This window comes from Fundulus heteroclitus, chromosome 18, assembly GCF_011125445.2.
Source record: "Fundulus heteroclitus isolate FHET01 chromosome 18, MU-UCD_Fhet_4.1, whole genome shotgun sequence".
In the NCBI taxonomy this organism is placed as follows: domain Eukaryota; kingdom Metazoa; phylum Chordata; class Actinopteri; order Cyprinodontiformes; family Fundulidae; genus Fundulus; species Fundulus heteroclitus.
The window spans coordinates 30,205,939-30,221,297 of NC_046378.1; positions in this window are offsets into that span (position 1 = coordinate 30,205,939).

A 15,359-nucleotide genomic window follows, 5' to 3' on the forward strand; every position below is an offset into this window, starting at 1 on the left:
GCTTTGAGAAATTTAAAATTTTTGAATGCTGTTAGAGAATGCATCCTGTGAGCAAAAGGACCTCACAGCATACTGGCAGCGGTGTTGCTAGGCAACAGGTATGATTCTTGTACACACACACTGCTACAATGGCTAGTTAAGTCTAAAGAGATGTATGTTTTTTGTACTTGGTTCAGATCTAGATCCAGAAGTGAATCGCGCAGGAGTACATTTGGAAGCGGACAGAGACCACCTCAAAAAGTGTGTCCCGGTTGTTTGGACCGGGCCGGGGTTTGCTTGAGTGTATTCACACCTCAACAAAAGGAGGATTAATGGGATTAAACAAACTCTGGCCAATTTACAGAGGACCAAATGTGGCCAGTGAGAATTTGCCCTTAAAAATTGCTGTTCAGGGAGACTCTCCATCCAATCAGAATGAGTTTGAGCTATGTTGCAAAAAGAATGGGGAGGCAATTAATTTTCCTGTTGTGGAAAGCTACTAGAGAAAGGTGTTTCTACAAAGCAATGGTTCAGAGAGGCTGAATAAAGGCATGTCATACATTTCTATTTCTAAAACATTCTGAAAACGGTATATCAATTTCCTTCATGAAGGAAGGGCCAAGTGCGAGATCAACCAAAGCAAGCTGAGGTTTTGCAGCAAATATGCATGGATAAAAGAAGAATTCAGACTTACGTCAAACTGGTCCATAACAGATCATTGATGCAGGACATTATACAATTTCACCTTTTGAAATAATCTCACCTCTTTTACGTTTGCAGCTCCTATGCTGCCCTCTGGGTGGCCTTGGCTGCAGAAGATAGGTGGAGGGGCAATGAGTGTGACTTTGCCCTTCTGGGTGTTAACTTATTATTCTTAAGAGAGTGGTGACATTAATGCTTGGAATCCAGCCCCCTCAAAAATCCAAGTAGCAAAGATCTCAATAAAGCCTATTTTAAAAATGGTAGTGAAGAACGGTTACAGCATAAATCCTACAGTCTCAACCTATGGAAATAACATCTAGTATAATAATTCAAAGTGCATACAAACATCTCTGATCTAATATTTTTAATACATACTAAGGTTGGGCAAAAGTCCTTCACTGTGACTTTAGAGGCTTTTAGCCGAATCTAGAGAACACACCTGTTGCTGCATGTCTGTAAGATATAGTGGTTGTAAGAAGATGACTAAGAGATGATTTATCATGATGAGATTTAGATGACTGAGATTTTTGATGATTTGAGTAAAGTTAAAAGAGAAACAGTGAGCTTTAAAATCAGACACTGATGTAAGCTCATCTCAATAGAAATGACCTACCAGGATAATTTCTGGAGTATGCTGGACTAGTGAGGCCAGGGTTTCAGTGGGGTCTATAACAGGTGATGACAGCCAAGTCCGAAATAAAAACATCAAACTAAAAAAGAAACAAATCTCACTTGTAAGCTGCTGTTGATGATATCTTAAAGACTATACTGGCAAACTCACACTGGTCAAAAATAGCCAAGTGTGTAACAGAGATAGCAATGTCATAGGAAAAAGGAGAAATGAGGTCTCTAATGTTCACAAAAAGTTCTCACACTTTAATTGACACGTGAATTGTGACGGTGTGATGCAACGATATCAGAGAAGTGCTTGGTTTGAACAGCTTTCACAGTTCTTTAAAATGAATGCCAGTTGTACCTCAGCTTCTGAAAAGAAACCTGTGACTTGTCTTTTTTCCATTTCCGTCATGCTCTCTTGCACTCATGCCTGGCAGCACACACGACTTCATTCATCCAGGGCTCTGGTCTTGGTTTGGACAACTTTGTTTTTAATGGAGCCACTACATTTAATACAGTCTGACAGGCTGAGTTGAAACAAGAAGATAAAGCCTCAACATCTGAACGAATGTCCAAACACTCTGTCGAGTTGATTAATGAATCAAAATCTACAGAGAACTAAGCAACAGTGGAATAGTTAATAAGATGGAAATGCTATGCCAGAGGACAAGGTTTGACGATGTAACACGGAAGAAACACAAACAAAACAGGCAAACAGCATTGCAAACTTCAAAGTTAAAAGTTATCTAAACTATTAGATAAAGCCAAGAGTGTGCTCATGTTCAAGCTGGACCGAACACAGACTGTTCAAAATTAAAATAAATCAAAAAGATTTAAAAAAAAAAAAAAAACATCTTTGGCCTATGGTCTTGCTGGATATTAAAATCTCCACCAATTAGAACTGTGCTGAATCCTTAGCAGACAATATGCCTAAATATGACAAAGTCACCAATGGAGTCTTTGTTGCGCTAAGAAAGCAACAATAGGAGGACAGAGCCAAGCACAAATACATTTGACTCAAAGGTGGAATAAAATATCATCAAAGTGACAGAAACGTTTGTCCGATAAAACAGTCGCTATCCCTCCATCACAAACTGATGTCCTTAGAGAATTAAAGTATGCACAGTCCAACAGAGAAAGATCCGAAAAGGCACTGGACTCCCTTGTAGTCATCCAGGTCTCGGTTACACACAGGAAAACCAAACTTCTGGATGTAAAGAAATCATTAAGGATGAAACTTGTAATGGCCTACGATCTAGCATCGAGCCTGGGCCATTGCAGTCGGAGCAGCAGCATGGATATCAACCTTTGAAACAAAACCTTTCATACACGATGGTCTGAAATGCAAACAAGACATGTAATTCCAGTTTAAGAACCTAATTGCAGAAGGTATAAAAGATTTAGAACAACAAGTAGTTATGATCATAGGCATATAATAACGACCTGATGACATTAAACTAAACCATGTTGAATATACATGCCTCTGATCCAAGTCTATAATAAGACCAGCCTTCTTAGTGACCCAGCTCTCCCATAGTGAGACCAGATCTCTTTGACGAACGGCTATAATTCTAGAGAACGCCTTACCAATTCTGTTCAAGTTGCTTTAGTGAGAAGACTTTCGATGGAGGAGCAATAACAAAATCTAAGAATCTCATTAACACCAGATGAATGGAGTCTGTGCAGCAGGTAAACTCGCTGCTGTCCTTTTTTTTGTGATAATCTGTTTACGTCAGTGTTCAGTTTGTCATCAAACACAGTTCCCAGTTATTTGTAGTTCTTGATGATTTACAATGCGTCACCATTGATGGCATTGGTGTTATGGTGGTTACCTCTTTGCCTAAAGTCTTCAACAAGTTCTTAAGTTTTGGAGACATTTAGGCCCAAGAAGTTGTCATTGCACCGGTTGACAAAGGAGGAAAGAGCTGGGCCATGCCCTTTGTCACTGCCCTGGAGAGGACACAGGACAACAGTGTCATCATAAAATGTGACAAAGTGCGTTTGCTGGTTGGGGCTTCTGCAGCTGTCAGTATATAATATAAAGAGGAGAGCTGATGGCACACAACCCTGCAGAGATCTGGTTTTAGACACAAGGGCATCTGCTATTCCCATTCACTAGGACACACTGGATTCTGTCTGTTAAAGAAAGTCGAACAGCAGTCTATATGTAAAAAGTTTTTTGGAATAAAACATGAGGTTGCATTTTGTTAAAAGCAGATGAAAATTCAGCAAATAAAAGCCGAGCAAAAGTTTTCAGACTCTCAAGGTACTAAAAAATTGCTTCCTCAACTCGTTTACCTGCAAACTGCAATTTTATCAACTGTGTAGGACACAATGATTTCTTTGACAATATTTTCAAAGGATTTCATTATCAGCGGGGTAACGGCAATAAGCCTAAGTTGCAGAATTTGGCCCAACTCCACTGACATTTGGAAAAGTACAGTTATAATACCACTAAGCTGATCCAAACAGTGGTGCAGGGTACATCCACAGAAGCCATCGGGTCCACACACTTTCCTATTATTTACTTTTTTTTTAGCAGAGACCGTATTTTGGCATACCTCCTTGAACTCCAAGGGGTGACCAGAATAGAAAATAATTTTCTTATTAATGGCTCCTTTTAAATTATTTGTAACCCATGGCTTGCTATTTGAAAAGAATTCAGTCCCAGAACTGAAGAAGCCTTTGGAATATGAGGTGAAACACCTTCAAGAAACACGAGAGGAAGTTCAGTTGCCTTCTAATTAAGCACCAATTGTCATGTCCTAGACGACTGAGAATCTACATCATATTTCCATGCAGTTTATACAGTATAATGAAATACAATTATAAATAAATGTTCATTCTTACCAGGCAAATGTAATGTAAGTAGATCTGGTTTAGATTGTGAATCAGTTACAATTTAGGTACAGTTCCATTTAGCACATGAATGAGACATCTCCAAATTGCTCCACTGTGACACATCCAATATGGCAGTGACAATAACTTGTGACTCATCGGTCAAGAGGCATCTGTTTTTGTATGTCTGTGATGGAGCATAGCGACTCAGCAATGCCCAGCAGGGGTGCGCAAAAAAGAGGTAAAGTAACCCTAAGCCTGTAGATCCGGTTGGTCTTTGACCATGCCAAGCTGTCACATTACTGCAAGGCATTGCAGTACGGTCTACTGGCTCTTACAGTAGCTGCGTCAATTGTTGCCTTCTTGCTTTCTAATAGTTATGCAGTACTGCCGCCCAGCAGATGGAACAACAAGTTTAAGGTGTCCTGTCTGAAAGAGTAGCATTAAAATTGCTGTCTTAATGCCAAAGGCAGCCCAACAGATTTACTTTCACAAGTGGAGCGTTACTGCTTTCCCCACAGTGCTTCTTGTGTGGAAAAAATAAATAAAAACGTCGACATTCTTATAAAATGACCGTACACTTATTTTATTAGTTAATGTATTGAAATGTTTAGACTCTGTCACACTTGATATAATGAATGATTAACAGTGGTTAATCAAGTGTCACCATGAAGTGCTATTGGTCAATGTCAGTTATAAATACCCCAATTAGGTTGACATCTACTGATCAACTCCAAAATCTTTAATGAAGGGAGAATGTTATATTAAGGTAGATTTACAACTTGTGTTGGAGACTGTTGGTAAAACATCCAGCGGTTGCTATGACAACATGATTGGGAAAGTGATCTTGTGTGTGCAGGTTATTTGATTGTCTGATTGCACATTTTGTGGGGAGATTTGAACTGGATTTTCTTTTTTTTGTAGTTTAGTGGGTTTTATGTTGTGTTTTGGGCTGGAAACAGTCAGATCTGGCTACACGGTGTGGTGCTGTGTCCATTCAATCAACTCAAAGGTCAAGCAAAAGCCTAAACAGAGACTCTGATTAACATAAACACTGTCTGAACACTCACTCGAGTGAACATTCATACTAGGACAGGCAACTACAACAGCTTACAAAGCAGTGTTCTCTTCTGTCTACAAATATCATTTGGCTGAGTTTCACTGCTTGTTTCTGCTCCTCATGTTCCCTAACTGCCTTAGCTAACCCTCCCAGCATGAACATCTACTCCAGTGTTGACTTCAGTGCTGACATTCCCAACAGAACTTAATAGCGCTGCTTCCTGCTCACTCTTGTTTGCTTAGTTGTCGCTTGTATTTGGAAATAAGTCAGAATATCCATGCCGCACTAGCGACACTGACCAAAGTCGCCTCCAAGTAAGCTATGAATGTAGTGAGCCACCCACTCTCTCTCAGAAGTTGGCCAACATGTTGCTTTTCTTGTTAGTTTGATTGGTTGAATGTATGATTGTCATATTGGAATAGCAACAGAAAGTTGGCCCCTCCGAGGTAAAAAACAAAGCACAAATAACAGCTTTCAGACAGCACCACTGAAGGAACAGCCGGCATTTACAATAAGGACTGGAATGTTTTACACGGACAGCAATCTCATTTATTCTGCAGATATCTGGCCTAAAGAACAAGTTCTAAGACAGAAGCCTTTTCTTTCAAAAAAATATGCTGAACTGGCTAGCAGGAAGCCATGCTTCTAACATTTGGGCTGTCATGATCCAAACCCTAAATCCAATAAGACCACTTATACTGACAAACTCCCAAAATAGGTCTCAGTTATAACCGGAGGCTTTTTAAGCTCTAGCTAAAGCAACACTCTCAACTTAACTAAGTTAAGCACTTAGTTAGCAGCGGGTCTGTAGTAAACTGACACCACCGAAAAGGGAGTCTGATCAAGTTTCTATAATAATAGAGTAAAAAACAACTACACCCAGACAGTTCATATAGAGTTTCTCTAATTCAAACATTGTCACAAAAAACGCACTAATCAGTTATCACTTCACATAAGCCCAACTCAAACATCCTGAGTTATAAAGACAACAGAAATGTCAACTGAAGACAAGCAAGGGGGACAGAAACAAACGGGAAGACCTCAATCAAGATGACCTCTGCCGAAAGATTAGCAGAAAAAAATGTTAACAGGAACTTCTGAGTTGAGCTCAATTTAATTACTTTGTCTAAAAGAATTCTAAATTATTATATTCATCATACTAAATTATATATTACAATCATGGCTTTGGGCTCTTTATTTTTCATGACCCCTCTTTCTTTGCACCTTTGTTTTATCTTTTCTTCAATCAATTTTTGCAGTTATATTGCACAGAATTAACGTCAAAAGTTTTTATATGATTCTCCTTTTCTCTATTACAAAATCCTGGCATTTTAACAATGGTCGGCACAAGCTTCAGAGCCACTGTAAACAGGTTTAAGCACTCAGACATGCACAAATGTCTCCCCTTATAAAAAGGAGTTATTCTAGTTATTTAACACAAAAGATAAAATAAATTTAATATAGCTGTGCTAATTTCTATAAAACATTGGTAAATAATTCTGGCCTAGATACTGTAGGAACCAACCTTTAATTAACAGGAGTCAGCCAAGGTTTTGGGGTGTCTCCTACTGTGTTTGTTAACACACATCATTAATCAAAAGGGGTTTCCATTAAGCAGGTCACTCAGGATCATGCTAAACAATTAGGCTCTGATTAAGAGATTGTTCATCAAGCTATTGCCACTTGCAGCCAGTGGCATGTTTAAAGCCCAGAGGAACGTAAGGCCTCACACCTACAAAGCCTTGAATTATGGCACTCAAGCACACTGGCTGTACGCGCCCAATGTACTTAGAGTCAAACCTGCAAAACACACACCGGGAAACTATTCAAGTTAGTAAAGTAAAATAACGCACATTTCTTTTCAACAGCTTTTACCTTCCCTGGATGCCATTACAATAATAACGCCTGATGTCTGAGCACCTCTGCCAACAGTTTTCTCTCTCTTTTCTCTTCTTTTGAATAAAATCCTCTCTCAGCTTTCATGAACATCCTTGCACTCAGCCTGGATGAATAGCCCCCTTTTCAAAAGACGGCAAGGTGAAATGTACTGCCTACTACCCCCCCCACACGCACACACACACACACACACACCATGTATTTCTGAACCACAAAAGAAATAAAGGGAAGCGTGGGCAGGCAAGGATGATGGTAAATGTTAAATGAAAAGAGTTGGATGAAGAATAAGGCAGAGTTGTACAGACAAAAAAACCTTGGGGTTAAAATAGAAACACAGAGACTGTCTATAGGTTGACCTGTCAGCGATCTATACATGTCAATGGAAAAGCAAAAGTCCTCACAATAATCTGCTAGAAAATAATTAGAAAACTTACAAATAGCCCCTTCAGTAAACCTTACTTGATTGCTAAGTAAAAGTACTTAACCATGAAAAGGTAAATCAGCAGGTGTGGCATATATTAATTACTGCTGGTGGTTGAATATTGTTTGGTACAGATTACTGACCACTGACCAAACTTGTGTGTTCCCGTCTAAGTTAGTTTTGTCCTAAAGTTTGAAACTAATTCTGTGGAGCTTTGATTAAAAGGCTTACAGTTCGTTGAGAATTTTTGCTCACCGTTGGTACTAAGCAAACATTTTTTATACTCTTGAACTTTTCACATTTTCTGGCATTCAAAATACACAAATCAGTGGATTTTTTTTTAATAGACCTTCTTTTCAGATATGAGAGTCAACCTCTGTGTAATCTCATATGAATATAAATCCAGCTGTTTAATGTAGACCTTTGGGATTTTTCAGATAACAGTGTGAACAATTCGGGTGAAGTGTCTTGCCCAAGGACACAATGAATGAGATGGCTGTAGTGGGGTACCAAACCGGCAACCCATCAATTGCAGGATAAACTCCCCAAATCCTGGGCCACTGTCGCCTCACTTTAGGTTATAAAACTTCTGGCTTGACTGGCCCCTCAAAAATAGGTTTTAATTATATTTATATATTTTTTTGTTGCACTTATTCCTTATAAAAACATGTTAACAACAAACTAGGGCTTATTGTTAAAGTTTTTCTCTATCCAAAACCGAACTAAATATGCATTTTTTAAACAAGCCTAACATAAATAAACCTGATATGAGAGCCCTGACTTGAAATAATGTATTAATTAATTTCAGGATTTAGCTATACTGTTTCAGTTAGAGAGAAAAAAAAAAAAAAGATACGCTGAACTTCCTGTTGTTTCAGGGAAGAGGACTCTTTAAAAAATATTTTAAAGCAGTAATGCTCCACTTGTGAAGATAAAATCTGTTGGGCCCTCTTTGGCATTAAGACAGCATTTCTCAATGCTACACTGCCAGAAAACACAAAACATTTTTTTTTTTTACATATATCATTAAGAAATGGAACAAAAGGGACTTTTAAGTCATTTTTCTGACTCATTTTCCAACCATTAAAAAATGGTTTTGGCAGAACATTGTTTAGCTACATCTCAAAATTTACTGAAAGAAAATGCACTATTATGAGGGGAATGATCACATAAAATCAGCTTTTTAACTAAAAAACAAAAATTATCAACTTGGTATAATTTTCTTTTTATTTATTTACCGTTTTATCATCTTTTACACTTAAATGTTTGTTTTGACCTAAAACTCTTGTCAACACACCTATACACAGTTGTATCTGGGATTACTTGATAAATGAAACTTTTAAATGTTGCATTTAAACATTGCATTTTGAGATAACACAGTTTAACTCTGGTTTAAGCGTATTTGCTTTCAAAGAAACAAACAGCAGGAAATGTGCTCTGCTATTCTAGAAACCTTGACAAGATCCACTAGGAGACTAGGTGCAGACTTTTGAGAACACACTGAGTGTTTAACTGTTTTCAGCACAGCTGACATGCAACAAACACATCTTTCCTGTGTACACAGCATCAAAAATATACAATTACTACCATTCCAACAACATATTTCTCAACAAATAAATAACCACGTAACATAGAGGTAACTCACCAGTGTAGCCTCCTAGGAATCCACTGATTAGTGTGCAAGTGAAAGCAGCTGTTACCCAGAGGTCCAGCTGAATGAGTTACCAACAACAAAGACAAGATAGTTCAATGTTCTGTTTCCTCATTTACACTTATCCAACTGACTAATCATAGACCTTTTTCCTCTCTTGGCAAAGATTCCTGTGCGCATATTTTAAAATTCAAGATAGTGCAAGCTTCTTCTCATTTGACTGGCATGTCGTTTGAACCAATTGGAACTTTGATTAGATTTTCCTGATGGAATAGCCTGAAAGCACCCGCCTCTCTCTTTTTTTTCTTTCTAGATGAGCCTATTAATGATTGATGCAGCAAATGTGATGAGAAACAAAGTATGCCATTTGCTTAATAAATGTAAGTACCCATAAGGAAAACCTTTTAAATCCAGAGTGCTGCTTTAAAAAGCTCTATTAAAAAGGGAGCTTGAGTTCCTCAGTTTTTGAGTCTAAGAAATAAATTATTAATTTAATACAATGAATTTGAAATATTGGATTCTGACTGGTTACTAGTGGCCCTTTTAGAAGCTTCAAAATGTGAACACCTAAATTTAAAAAATGACTCAACAATATTTTTTTTTAAATTGAATTTAAGGTGGGGGGTCTCCAGAGACTTTCAAGGGTAGTGGGCAAGAACACAAAAGAAAGTGGTGGACGTGAACAAAACAGACACTCACAAGGAATAGAAAGAATAAAACAAACCAAATGAAATCAAAGACTATTTCTATAGATAGAAACAACAATAAAAAACTGACTAAAGGTGGAAAAAAGTGTTAGCCTTTCTCAGATGTGTAAATAAGAAAAACTCAGGGAACTGATGGCACAAATAATACACACATATGTTCATATATGCTGTTTGATGTAGGTCCTAACTTAAAGCATACAGGTGACCTCTGGAAGAACAAATGCATTCTCAAATCCCTTTACTGGCATGGGGTTGTATTTCAGTTAAACACTGAGGAAGGTAAGCATTTCCCTTCACATTACACGGATTAGTGCACATGGAAGATTTTTCAAATTTCCTCCCTCCAATGGAAATTTGCCAATATTGAGCAGTATGACTTGTGTATAATAAGAAATGAGGACCCAGTTCCTATTCTGTGACTCTGAAGGACAAAACTTACCCAAGAAAGCTGAGTAGCTGTTGCTTTTTCCTAGTTTTTCATTTTGTCATGAAAAAAAAAAATAAATACATGACTGTAAACTACTTATAGATGATGGTTCAGTAGTTGAATATTTTCATATTTACCTTTCAGGATTTAAAAAAAAAAAAAAAATCTGTAAATGTCCTTCTGGCTGAATGTTTTTCATAACTGTCCTGACCTCCATGCAGAGAACCACTGGAGCAGTATGTAAAGTTCCAAAACTTAATCAGATAGTGGAGTGTGCACAGATATACTGCTAGTGGTGCTCAAAGCACCTGGCTTTTTGCCCTGGATGAGAAAAGTGCTTTTTTCTGCTGGAGTCTAATTTATTTCTTCAAATTAGGGGCAGATATCTAGACAACTGCAGACAAGCAGAAATCTTATGAACAGTTTTACTGTTTTACTAATAAGAGCACTAGTTTTGTTTTATTTACAATCTTAATTGTATTGATGACTAAAAAGTTTTTCCAGGAGAATGTCAAGTGGCTCTCACAGTAAAGGGTTGAAATAATAATAAAGAGTTGAAGAATAATGGATATTTTATTTGCATTCCATTTGTTTTTATGGAGTTTTAAGTTAGAATATTTTTGATGATTAATGAATAAATATTGTTTGGTTATTAAAAAGCATGTACAATATGGGCATGCTCTGTCTATTTTTGCGTAATATTAATTTAGTTATTCAATTTAGTTAATTGTAAAAAGGCTTAGACCTATATGGATTTTATTGTGCTTTTTTATTTTTAGGTTAAAGACTGTTTTTCTATATCTGATTAATACTTGCAGGGTTATGGGAGTGGGCTGTTGTATATGATCAGTTGTCAGTGAGGAAGAAGTCAGATACATCCTGGACAGGTTGCTATTCCACCACAGGGCAACACAGAATCAAACAGGAAAGACTGAAATGGCAACTTGATGGCAATTTAAAATGTTAGTTCATTCAAACATGGAGGAAGTTGGAGTATCTAGAAAAGTTCAATGTTATTTTCTAACTGCTAAACTGATTGAACTATTTGGAGGTCCAATGGACGTACAGTAAACATAGATATTGGATGTACTTTGCACTGTTTTAACATACTATATATACATTAACAGCTGTAAGTATTGCTTTCAAGTTCAGTGTTAAAAAATGTGTTGGAACAGAGTGTCTTCTGCCTGAATTAGATGTTTTGTTATTGTTATTCTTTCAATATTTGCTTCTTTTTTGTCTTTAGAATGCCAGAATTTGCATTTAACCTTATATTTTTGTCTTTCCGATTGCACAATTTTAAAATATTAAATCATCAGTTGTTATGATTAGTTACTCAGTACTTGAGTAGTCTTCTTACTGAATTTCTTTTTTACTCTTGATTAATTTCTTGGCTGACTACTTCTTACTTTTACTTGGGTAGAAAAATGTTGAAGTAGTGCTTCTCTTACTTGAGACAATTTTTTGGCTACTCTACCCACCTAGGTTCGGTTCAGAGCAACAGTGGTAACAACTTCTTCACTATGCAGCCTGACCTGATAAATTCAACAGTTTAGGGTTTAGGACTTTATCTTGACAAAACAGGTAAAGCGATGAGAACTCTTTAATTATCAACAATCTGTTGCATCTTATAATTTCCTCTATTTTCCAGGTTTATTTGGTCAAAGATTGGTCAGTGAATTGTATTGATAACCTCTGAATACCTATCAGCCAAGTGCATCACTAATAAAGACAGAGATTGTCCACGTTGCCCCCACAAGCATATCATTCTCACTACTAATATCCCACAGCATCACCACAGACCATCGGTCCTCACATTACATACAGGGGCATGATGGGGGGGTGGGGGAGTGGAACAGCTGCATTTAATCAGCCACACAAAGTGCAATATAGGGAAAGTGGTGGTCAATAACGGCATGTTTTCATCCAAACAGCTGGGAAAATTACATGTCTTCAGGACTCATTTATCACATATAGAGCTATGATAAAAAAAATAGAGAGAGATGTGGGCTGAAGACAGACAGAGGGAGGGAGAGGGATGAAATGCTAATTATTACTGTGTGTCCCACACAGCTGCTCTAACTGTTTGACATGTGTGATGAATGGTGTTGCCTTGCTTCTGCTGCCCTCTCACCTCCACTCATTGTCACCAGTCTGCCGACAACGGGGAGAAGAAAGCAGGAGGGGGGGCGGGGGGGGAAACATCCTACAGCACAAGCAGTAGATGCTTCCTTTCATCAACCCGCCACACAGATATTTGCGAGCACATGCACCACAGTTCAGCCAGCATAAATTCGCTGTTGCAGACATCAAAGCACACACACATTCACATGCACGCTCACTACTGCTATTGTGTCCTGATAACTTGTATCATACTGCAGTCTGTGTTTGCTGAGCAAAGCTTATTTCTCTGTGCCGGGCTAACCGGTCTCTGCTCTCTGCAGACCATCGCTGCTGAAATGTGATGCAAAAATTACATGGCCATGTGGGGGGGAGAAAAAAAAATAATCGAGGCTTCTCGAATAGTGCAGAGAAACAAGGACTCTTACTTTATTCAGATGAAGAAGAAAAATGGGGGATAGGTGGAGCACGCAGCGGTAAACAGTTGGAAATAAAACATGAGACACAAGGAGGAAAGTTGCTTTGTTGGCAAGAAATAGAGCAGTCATCACTTGCCGTGCTTTTCAGGCGCAAACAGAGAGGGAGCTGTGAAACAGATGCAGTTTTCTCATTTTCTGTCTGATGGGTTTGTTTTAAAGGGTCGAATAGATCAGTGAACCTTTTTATAGGCTGAAATATACATACACACGAACCGGAATAGAAGAAAAGGATCCACACCAGCACTCCCTCTCTCTCTCTCTCTCTGTGTGTCAGGGCTTGTTTTATTTTAACTATATGCTATTCTGTGTAAAAACAAAAAAAACAATGCAAGATGTCTGCATAATGAAATTCTCAGCGAAACAAACTTATGATCAAGGCAAGCGCTGATTAAAATGTAGGTCAGCAGCTATGTGAGTGCAAAACAATAAAAAAAGACAAAAAAAATCTGACGGAAACATTTAAGCCCCTGGACACCACAGCTGGAAAAGGAAAACGGCATATGTTCAACGGCAATGGGACTCCTTGGCAATAATAGCAATGTCAGATTACATGATCATAGTTGGCAGCATGGGCACACTGGTGGCCCCCTGTCAACAGTGTGTGGCAAGCCTTCGGATGATAGATACAAGTGGCCGTTCAGTATGGAGGAGAGTTTCTTTCAGCAAGTTAGTCACCATCAATCTATTGCAACCCAACCCTTGTCCAAAGACTACACCTTTTTGAATAGAAAATACTTAAAGGGGACATGTCATTCAAAATCCATGTTTTTAGCCATTAAATACATTTAGTTGTTTACTTGGAGTCTCTAGGCTACATTCACACTGCAGGTCTATTATGTTTTTTGAACAATTACATCACAGTATTTGATGCTAAATTAGGTCATGCACTTCCGGCCTACCAAATTCGCGGATCCGGTGTTTGTTTCTCGGAATGATTCCGTAGTCTAAGCTCAAGGATGCCAGAGCTACAAGTGGATAAACTAAAATGTTCAGGTTGTTCATTACACTGTCCACCAGCACACTAGAAAAATGGCCAAACGGGATGGAGATGAACGCTCTGTGACCTGGAGGGTCACGGGGTGTGAGGTACTTCCTTTAGATTTAAAGAGACCATACCAAAATGAGTTGTTCTCAGACAACTTCCCCCTTTTTACCCCTGAGAAGGTGGGGGTAAATTAACCAGGAATTCAGATCAAAGCATTGCCGTTCCACTTTATATACATCACAACTGAATGATTTCAATGTGAAAAGGAAGGAACTGCAGAGCAGGATATGTCCCCTTTAAATAATGTGATGTTGTCATGGGGGTACTGAGACAAACGTGTCTTGTCAGTGCTCAAGCTTGAACCAGAGTGCTGTTTTAGGAGGCATAAGCCATATGGATGCATGATGTTACTGTAGCGCTGTTCCTGGTCCACATAATCAATATCAGAGAAGTGATGCCTTGTGTCTCTCCACTACATTTTCAGGATTTTTCCTCCAACCTTTTCACCACAAGATGGTTATCCGTGGTAATGCAGTATCAAGATCAAGCACCTGCAAGTACAACACACTGCCCTCTTATTTCATCACTACTCTATACTCTATGTCTGGTATGGTGTTAATGGCAGGATATAGGAAGTTGAACTCATTAAGACATGATGTGGGTTTCGTAGCTAGTCTGATACCTGCATTAGACTCATGTGCATAGAAATCATGTGTTCTTTGGCTCTTAACTCATCATACCCGGAGCCTGTGTTAGTGTGGTCGTCTCGTGTGACTAAAACACCCAGGCATACATTGTTCTCCACCTGTTCAAGATGAGATTATGAGGGCATCAAGTTCAAGAGGGAAACCTAAATATCATGTTATGCCAAGTTTCATGCACATCAAATGAAGTCCAAATCTGATCAATTTTACTGCATCTTTATTTATTTATTTATTTATTGAAGCAGTGTATCTCAAGGTCGAGGTTTTTTTATTGCCAAACAAAAGTACAGAATTCACTTCTTTGTAAGCCTATAGGTTGCTACAAAGCAACCACACTTTCCACAAAACATATAGTATGTTTGATCTTGACGTAATAGTAGTGTGCCCAGGTTATCTGCAATACCTTGGGCACACTAATGCTATAGAAAGGCAACATGCACCTACTGTACAGAGCATTATTTACTGTATCAACATGAAATTCCACATTGTGTTGCATGGAACTCCGGCAGATTCTTTAGGCATGTTGCGCTGTTTCTGCCCTTCCTTACGCACAGTGATTCTCTACAGGGACTTTACCGCTTGCCAGTTTAAGGGCTAATAAAATTTTACCTCTCACTGGGCTTTTGTTTCTGACAGACAGGAAGGCAAGGTATATTAATCATGCCCCAATAGCCAGTTTGAAAAACATTTTTCATTCTGGCTGCCAGAAATTCCTTTGTAAAAACTGCTTGGACACATAATTTAACTGTATCAGAATTGGGTTTATCATCATAA